Below are 9,446 nucleotides of genomic sequence, written 5' to 3'. Positions count from 1 at the left end.
TTAATTTACTTATTTTAAGTAAGATTTTTTTATATATAGTGAATTTTAGGCAATTTTATTTTATTACTTTATGATTAATCAATTTGTTTAATTTCAACGAGTGTTTGATTTCTAAAAAATCAATGAAGAGTAGTCCAAAAACGCTTTTCTCTCAAAATTTGTAATATGCACAAATCCAAAAGAATAGGTCCATATTTATAGCAAACAAAAATTATAGTTAAGGCTAGCTTCAAATGAAAAAAAAAAAAAATTCATGTGAAAAAATTCATACAAACCTTCTGAAAATAACCATAATTTACATCGTAAATGAATAACAAATTGAATTACACCGTAAACAATATCAATATGCACTTATTGATAAAGGAAAAAGTCCTCAATGTTCATTAAGTAAAGTCCATACTATGCATCACTTTTCTAGTGAATGTTCTAGTGTATAATTTGACGTTATATAGAGTCAAGCTCCAACTTAACATGCAATGCTTCTCTATCAGAAAGAGAAATTGGATTGATCCATGGGATCCAGTTCCAAATATGAAGTTTTAGAAAATGGGAAAATAAAAATTTCTTTTGAAAGTTTTAGCAGACTTCTTATGCTTTGAGAAGTGAAGATGCTGTTAAAAACATTGCTTCAAATATAGGAATGCATGAAGAGTGTGCATTTGTTATAATACAGAAAGGTGTAGAGGTCCTGAACATTATGCCAAGCTACTAATCAAATTAATGTCTAAAAAATACATGCATCGAATACCAATGATGCATCTTTGTAAATCAGAAAATCGTTTATATTATTTATTTATCATGTAAATACCATTTACAGCCGTGCAATTTCGAAAGTATGGATACTAAACATATAAGACTCTGCGAGTATAAGACTAAATTGATCCTACGTGAAGGTGAGAAAAACACAAGAAAAGGGGGGTTCAATGTGTTGGCTTTTTCTAGTTCTTTTCCTAAGTGTTTATACTGGTCAGAGTCTCATGGGTTTAGAATTTGATTCAGAGTCTGAGTGCAACGGATAAAATAGAAAACAGAGATGAGAGAGAGAGAGAGAGAGAGAGAGAGAGAGAGAGAGAGAGAGAGAGAGAGAGAGAGAGAGAGAGAGAGAGAGAGAGAGAGAGAGAGAGAGAGAGAGAGAGAGAGAGAGAGAGAGAGAGAGAGAGAGAGGAAACAAGCAATTTATACTGGTTCCTCCCATAACACAAGAGCAATTCAGACCCCTTGCACTTCCAAGGGATTTCACTATAATCTCACTAGATTACAATTGCTCAAGGACTCTTCCAAGAGACATCCAAAAGCTCAAGCACATTTGCAAGAAATTTCCAAATGCTCAGGGTCACTATCAAGAGACTTTTAGGCTGTGTTTGGTTAGACATAGAAAGTGTAAGGAAAGAAGCAAAAAGGAAAGATAGTAAAAGGAAAGAGAGAGAGTAGAAAGAGAGATGATTGTTTTAGTTGTTTGGAATGAGAGAAAGTGAAAGGAAAGAAAGGGTAAAACTTTCTCTTCCCTTGCATGGTTCAATAGAAAGTTGAAAGGAAAGAAAAGTATATATTTATGAAATGACAAAAATATCCTCAAGTAAAAATTTAATTGTTATAAAGAATAAAATTAGAAAAGAAAATAGAGTAAGCTGGAACTTTGAACATAGAAGAATACTTATTAAAAAATAGTAAATTTATTAATGATTCATTTAACAAATAAATATCCACTTAAGCATTATTTTATGTTTAGTTTTTATTAAAGTTACGTAAGCTTATTATTACCTCAAAAAAAGTTACCTGAGATTTTTGAAGTTCTAATGTAACATTAGTTACTTTTATATTGAAATCTACTCATATAATGATCCTCTCTCAAAGAGAACCAAATGCTGATGCAAAAAAAAAAAAAAAAAAAACTGCAAATGATGGATGGAGTAATATTGAAGCAACTTCATTCTACTATAAATAGAGGTTGAGTCGCTGTCCAATGACATTACACTTCCTAGTGCAAATTCAACATAAGTTCAAAACCAAAGTTCTTTGACTAAACTACCACAAAGCTGCATATTTGTAGACAATGAACTTCTCTACATTTGTGTTGATAACACCAATCCTCAATATCCTTTAGTACTTTGTCATGGATCTACAATCATAGCCACTACCCAAGATTCAAAGCCCCTGCATGACACAATACATATGTATGAGCAAGTTATTTGTAATAATCTTCAGCACCAACTACTAAAAAGAACAAAAATAATAATGATCAATGTGAATGTATTTTTTTTTGAAATGGCGAATTTATTAATACACTCCACCTGAACAAGATGAAACTGGTAGAGGATTGGACTGATACCAATTGAAAAATACATTAAGAGGTCAAAAACAAGTCTGGCATAACACAGCCAAACCGAAAGGCACACCACATAAAACACTTGTAGTTGATGTTATCACCTAATACAATAAAAACTCCAAAAACAAAGCCTGTAGACAGAAAAAAAAAAAAAACACATAGCAGCCAGGTCCTAAAAGAACCCAAAACGCAGGAAACAAAACACCTGCTGCAGACAAGCTGCAAACAGCACCTAGCAGCTGTAGCCGCAACAACACCAAACCATCCCACATAGCTACTGTCAACTCCCCATTTTCAAGACTTTTTATCTCATAAGACACTCCCTCTGATTCCAGCACCATTCGTAATAAAGACACGAAGGCATCGGGAGGAAGAGCTAACAGACATAGTAGCCACAAAAGCCAAAAAGTCAGCCCTCCTAATACACCACATAACAAACTATTAAGACAAAAACCTCCACTTCCTCCACGCAAGCAGCTACACTAGTAACAGAAGCATAAAATGCCTCTTCACACACAATTAAGACCATATGAAAGATCAATTATTAGCAATTCAAATAGTAAGTTTATGAAATAAGTATTAGTTGCCAATTTTTTTTAGATCAATACTAGTTGTCAATTGATCATACATTCCACCATAATAGTAGCTCAATTAGCAAGCAAATGGCTTTCTTCAATTAGCAGAGATAACATACCATATTTATCATAGAGATGTACCCTTTGGAGTGCATACAACATTGAACCAAAGTGTGTAGAAACACATTGATATAATCACTGCAATTACAGAGCATATGATTGCATATATGAGGATAGTGTAATACCATAATTAGATAAATAAATAAATAAAAACAACTTAGGCTATTTATACATACCTCCAGCACCTCTGAGACACCAACATCTACCAATTTATCAGCATATAACATCATTAGTGCAGAACCAAAATGGGTAGCAGACTTCCAAGCATACTCAAAAGAAGCATAGTAGCAGGGCCACTAGTTACCATACATATTTAGCCATATATAACTAATAATTACTTTTTAGCTACTAGTCATATATTCTGATTTCCCAAAAAATTAGTGGTGATAGAGCATCGTAAACTACTAGGCCAGATGATGCCATAAATATATACAACACCAAAAAAAGAGAGCACATCCACAACCAATGCTCAATCACATTCCTTTAAAGCAACAGTCATGCACACATACATCCCAAAAAAGTCATCCATGATAGATAGATAAATATATATAATAGTACCCAAAAAAAAAGATCAGTACCACTGCTCTTAATCAATCAAACCAGCATCATTCATCATTTTATAGAGAGCTTCGGCTCTCATATGAAGAGGTACCCCAAAAATCTTACGTTTTTTGTGCTCATTATCACACAAATGATCATAAAACTTCATGCGATATTGATCAAACACTCTCAATTCATCTAAAAGTTCCCAGACATCAGATTCAGAATAATGACGAGGTCGAGTTTGTTGCATGACAGTAAGTTGTTTTTCAGCAATTTCAACTTGTTTCTCAATGACCGCAACTTGTCTTTCGGCAATTTCAACCTGACGCTCTGCAACTTGATGTATCTCTTTAGAAACTGCATTGCCCTCTTTCAAAGCTTCAGCTATGGTCATGATACCTTCATTCATGTGCTCATATTGATCTTCAACTAACTCAGCCATAGTTCTCTTTCGTTTCTTACCCTTTGAAGTATGTGTGCCAGCTGATGAATTTGTAGTACCATTTTGTGGACTAACATTCTCAAAGTTGGGGTTTGAAAATTGATGCTCATCAAACATACAAACATTTGACCCGTAGATTTCATCATCATCATAATCATTATTAAGGTCAATATTCTCCTTTTCCAATTGTTTTCGCCGTTCTTTGGCTGTCTTCGTTTGTTTTCCTGCTGCCCTATCAATTGCAAATAACTCTTCCAGGATGTCATAATTCTTAATTGGATGTTTTTTCCATTTTGCTGCATGTGGTTTTACCTACACAAAAATAATTGCACACATTAATTCATTTTAGTATTTAAATCAACATAAACAAATATTCAAGGAAAAGGTAAAAGTGATAATTACCCTAATCAAATCAGCCCAGACTTCATCCTCTGCCTGAAATTTCCGAGTGTTTGAGTTCCATGAAAATCCACTTAAGCCATGAAACATATCATGAGCTTCACCAAAATGTGCTTTCAAAGTTTTCAGTCTATTCTTTATATGATTCTTCGTGATATTCGGATCAATCACAGATTTTAAGACTTCAACCACATTATTGTATCCTTCTGCTGTCCAACCACCATCAAGCCTATTACCCTTATGATCCTCTTCACGCAAAGCATTCAACAACACTTGATCCATTTCATCATTCCATTGCAGAATATCTCTACCGGGGTTATCAGACTGTGATGCGGTACCTTTTCCCTTAGACATTGCAGTAGCCTACATACAAATTTTAAAAATAGTGACACAATATATATATATATATATATATATATATATATATATATATATATATTTGAAATTGATGTATGCACTGTCATCTAAAAGTTAGCATATGATAAATTAATTCACAACAATAATAACGTGAACAAACTATTAGAAATTACTAGCACACAACACTTAACTGTACATATGTTTACTGAAACATAATGGTGTTAACATGATTGTACAAAATGTAGAACCAAATATAACATAAGCTACACATACGCACTACAAATGCAGTCATACTATACAAAATCACGATATACTAGGAATGCGTTGTATTAATGATGTTATCATATTTCATAGACATTCCACATTCCGATAGCAACATTGTCTCTTATTAAAGTTCCTTGTCTATAGTCCTCATCACGTTGATGTGGGTGAGGTCTTTTGTTCTCATGTTGTGGTAGCTCACGATCTACTTCGGCAATTAAGGCTTCGTCAACATCAACACCCATTAGGAAGTTATGCAGTATACAACAAGCAAGTACAATGTCAGACATCACTTCAAACGAGTAAAACGGTTCTGCGCCACCAGATAAAATTGGAAATCTTTTCTTTAATACCCCAAAACATCTCTCTATAACATTTCTAAGTGAAGAATGACGGTGGTTGAACAACTCTTTCATATTTTGTGGGCCACGAGTAGAGTATTCCTTCAAGTGATAACGAACACCTCTATATGGTGTAATCACTCCCTTTTTTAGCATAAATCCCGCATCCCCAAGATAATATTTTCCTACAAAGGTTGTAATATACATTATAACTCTACTTGTTTACGAAGCTAACTAAAAATTGAAAGTTTTATTAGTCAAGGAAAAATAATATACTACTAACCTTCGGGAATTCTTAGTGAATCTTCCCTGCTTAAAGCATCTTTCAAAATTCTAGAGTCAGATGCCGTGCCTTCCCACCCCGTTAAAACATATGTAAATTTCATGTCGAAATTACATGCAGCCAAAACATTTTGTGTAGTATAGTCTTTTCTTCCACGAAATCGAGGGGCATCTGCTCTTGGGACTTTAACTCGAATATGTGTCCCATCTATAGCTCCAATACAATCCTTTTAATTATATAAGTTATTGTATTAGTGATTATTTAAATTAATCATAAATTTTAATACATTGAAAATGATATAATGGGATCAGTACCTTAAAAAAAGGATAGTATCTGCTATTGTGTAGTATTTGCGGAGGTACATCCCTACCAGAAGGTTGGACAAGAAATTCATCTTCTAATGAGATGATGGCTCGTAAAACATTGTGAAAGTGACGGCTGACAGTTTCACCGGAACGGTGGAAAAAGAATGACACAGTACGATTTTTCACATTATGACCAATGATGTGTAGAAATTTAGCAACTTGCTCTTCAACTGTAGATCGTATTGTATCCTTCACAATACCAGTTCCTCTCAATTTATGACACAACAACATAAATGCCTCAGGTCCCATTCGTATGATGTCTCGACATTTTTCAGTTTGTGCTAATTGTCTCATTAAATCAATACGCCTACGCTCCCTCTCATGACTTCCATCAGTAATAGGATTACGAGTCCAACGTGACATTATGTTAAGCATGTGTAATGCATGGACAATATAACACAATAGGACTACAGAATAAAGACGTTGCTGCCTTTCTAATCGATGTCGAAAATGACTTAAATTTAGCATGCCAAGATTAGTCGAAGGTTTTATTTTAGAATGTACTTCTTTTATACCATTAGATTCATCACCAGAGTGGAATCCATGTCACAGAGTGGAATGTTAACCTTCAATCAATGTAGCTTTGTTCAGACCCATATCAGAATATAAAATCACTTGATGAAACAAATAATTTGACATTAGAAACTCCCTATAAATAATTGCCTCACAAATCAAAAGATTTGGTGAGCTTAGAATTTAATTTGTAATATTTTGTAACAAACAATCATAAGTAGTGCAATTAATATTCCCAATAAAGAGGAAAAAAAAAAAGAATAAGGACACTGTTAATAGAATACTATAATTTCAAGTATGTTAATGGATAAATATTCCAAAAAATACTAAACGCTAACCCGTTTATGCTAATACAAAACAAAAATCCTCATTAAAAAACAAACAAACCATAATAATAACATAAATATGGAAACAAATCTTAAGAGATAGTCCAAGATAGTCTAAGATAAGAACTAATCCTATGAGATAGTTTACGGTTCTCTAAGATATAACAAGATATTTTAATATCTTATAACGCATTATCTTAAACTAAAGCTCACTAAGCTCTCAGCAGGATCCCTTTGAAAGAGAAAAGTAACCAAATAATATAGTTTGATGCTGAAGATTGTCAGGGCCAGGTACATTTGGAACAACAATTAAGACCAAATTGAAACTACAAAAAAAGCCAAGGCCAGACAAGAAATGTGAAAAAGAAAAGTGCCAAGCTGCAATTGAAACAAAACCAGTGAAAAAACTGACAAAAAACTGCAACAGAGAATGGTGCCAAACAGCTACCAAGATAAAACCGCAGCCAAGCCACAACTAAGATAAAACCGGTGTCAAACCCCAAATGAGACGATACCAGTATCAAACATCAACTGAATAATTTGTGTTATACTTTGATATTAAAATTAGAAATAAATTTTATCAAAACATTTGAGGTAAATGGGTGATAAGGACAGTAAATGGAAGAAATACAGATAACTCAGTGAAATATGTGAGCTCTTCACAAGCAGAATTGGCTCCAATAATTTGAATGTACTCACATAAAAAGTCAAACAAATAGATACCTAAATCATATTTCTTTTGAAACCCAAAACAAACAAATTATTTTTTCTCACTTCATCCAAAAAGCATTTCAAAGTATAATAAAATGAGGGGAGAAAACATAGAAGAAATAAGATTTCATCAAAACAAAATCAATTTCATGCATAGAAGATAATGAAAACAAACACACATAATTCAAAATCAGCTTTTTCAATGAATAAAGGAATACCGAAATGGAAGGGGAAAACACAAATGAAAGAGTTAGAAGAGTACCTTACAAAGCAAAGAGTTTACTGATTGATAGCAAAAGAAAATGGATCCGATTTGGTTTCAAGTAGATGGCAGAGAAACGAAAACAGTGAACCCTTGTATTGTCTCATGAGAGAAGAAGAAGCTGAAGTGCGGGTCTTTGTATTAAGGGCACTTTTGTGTTAAGGGCACTTTTGTCTTTTCAACGAAAATTTGGGTCTTTCTTTCCCGCTTCCGTTCAGTTGAGCGCGGAAAGTTTTTTTGGGTGGGCCCCATCCAAATCTTTCTTTCCTTAACCTTTCTATAGTTGTTCCAAACCATGGAAACTCAATCCTTCCATCATCTTTCCCTCCCTTCACTATCTTTCCTTCTTCTCTCCCTGGAACCAAACATAATGCTCAATCCCTACTGAAAGATACTTCCACTGCTAAGTGACAACTCCAAGAGACTTCCAATCCTAAAGAACAACTCCAAGAGACTTTTAATTCTTAAGCACGCAAACAAGAGACTTTCAATGCTCAATCACAACTAAAGTAGACTTCTGATGCTCAAGCTTCACAAGCAAGAGACTTCTTTTGTTTACAAATAAACAAATTTGCTCTTACACTTGATAAACAATTAGTAGTGTAAACTTAACAATGTTGAACATACTCTCAAGACTTTAGGATTTATAAGATACAAACTTTAATAAGAAATTCCAAAGTGTTTCTACGTTATTTGATATTGACAGAGTAATGAGATAGTAAAATAGCAGGTTCTTGTTAATTTTCTTCAGGTCTTCAGCACCTTATATAGGCAAGGATTTGAGAGACGTTGGAGAAGAGTGACAAGGCGTTAAAAGTTGTTGACAAGCTTCAAATCAAGGATGTTGGGCCATTGTCTGATATGGATAATTCTGTTTAATAGTCATTTGAAAATCCTTTGCTGAAACTGAAAGTATCTGTTCATTCTCTTTGTCCTTGAAGTTCTTTGTCTGTTTCTACAAGTGGTCAGAATAATACAAAACTATACTCATATCCTTGATAGAGACAGCTACAGAAGATGAGAAAACTGACGTGGAGTCTGGGTCCCTCAGGATCTGCTGAGTCTGAGGGTCTTCCAGGTCTGATGGGGTCTTCTGAATCTGATGAGGTCTTTTGAGTCTGATGATCTTCACAAAGTCTGATGAGGTTAATCTTCAACTTTTGAGACGCGTCCTTTTCTTCAAATCCAAGATGTTGAATTCTGGTAGACTTTTCTTTAGATCTTCTACCATATAGTCCTTTAAGCGTAGTGATTTTGATGCTCTTATACATGTTCAATATACTGATGGAATAAAAATTATCATATCCAATTGTTCTTCAATACTTTGTTATCATCACAACTTTAGAAGAATTGTACAAACCAATTTTGTTCCATCAATCTCCCCTATTTTGATGATAACAAACACACTTATTTGAAACAATTGTTGTTAATTTAATTAATAGGTAGACTTTAAGGTCTGAGGATCGTAATTAAACTCCCACTGGGTCTGACAATTTCAGGGTCTGAGGTTTGCAAGCTCTCCTCCTGAGGCTGTGATATTTCATTAAGGTGAAGTTTACAAGCTCCCCTTAAGTCCTATCTGATAGTTCCTAAGGTGAGGTTTTTATGCTCCCCCTAAGTCC

General features: G+C 34.0%; 1 long non-coding RNA gene across 1 annotated transcript; it reads right to left on the bottom strand.

Moving 5' to 3' along the window:
- Positions 1 to 1,956: 1,956 nt before the first annotated feature.
- On the bottom strand, positions 1,957 to 8,131 carry LOC146916635 (uncharacterized). The gene is made up of 3 exons (XR_015013994.1): positions 7,825 to 8,131; positions 3,021 to 3,099; positions 1,957 to 2,154 (listed from the first exon to the last, which is right to left on the bottom strand). It is a non-coding gene; the product is annotated as an uncharacterized LOC146916635 (long non-coding RNA).
- Between the last annotated feature and the right edge of the window lie 1,315 nt (positions 8,132 to 9,446).

Source organism: Medicago sativa, chromosome 6 (assembly GCF_051527215.1).
Source record: "Medicago sativa cultivar Bolivia chromosome 6, Bolivia_mono, whole genome shotgun sequence".
NCBI classification, from domain to species: Eukaryota; Viridiplantae; Streptophyta; class Magnoliopsida; order Fabales; family Fabaceae; genus Medicago; species Medicago sativa.
Note: the sequence above shows the minus strand (reverse complement) of the source record. Positions and strands in the feature narration are given on the sequence as shown.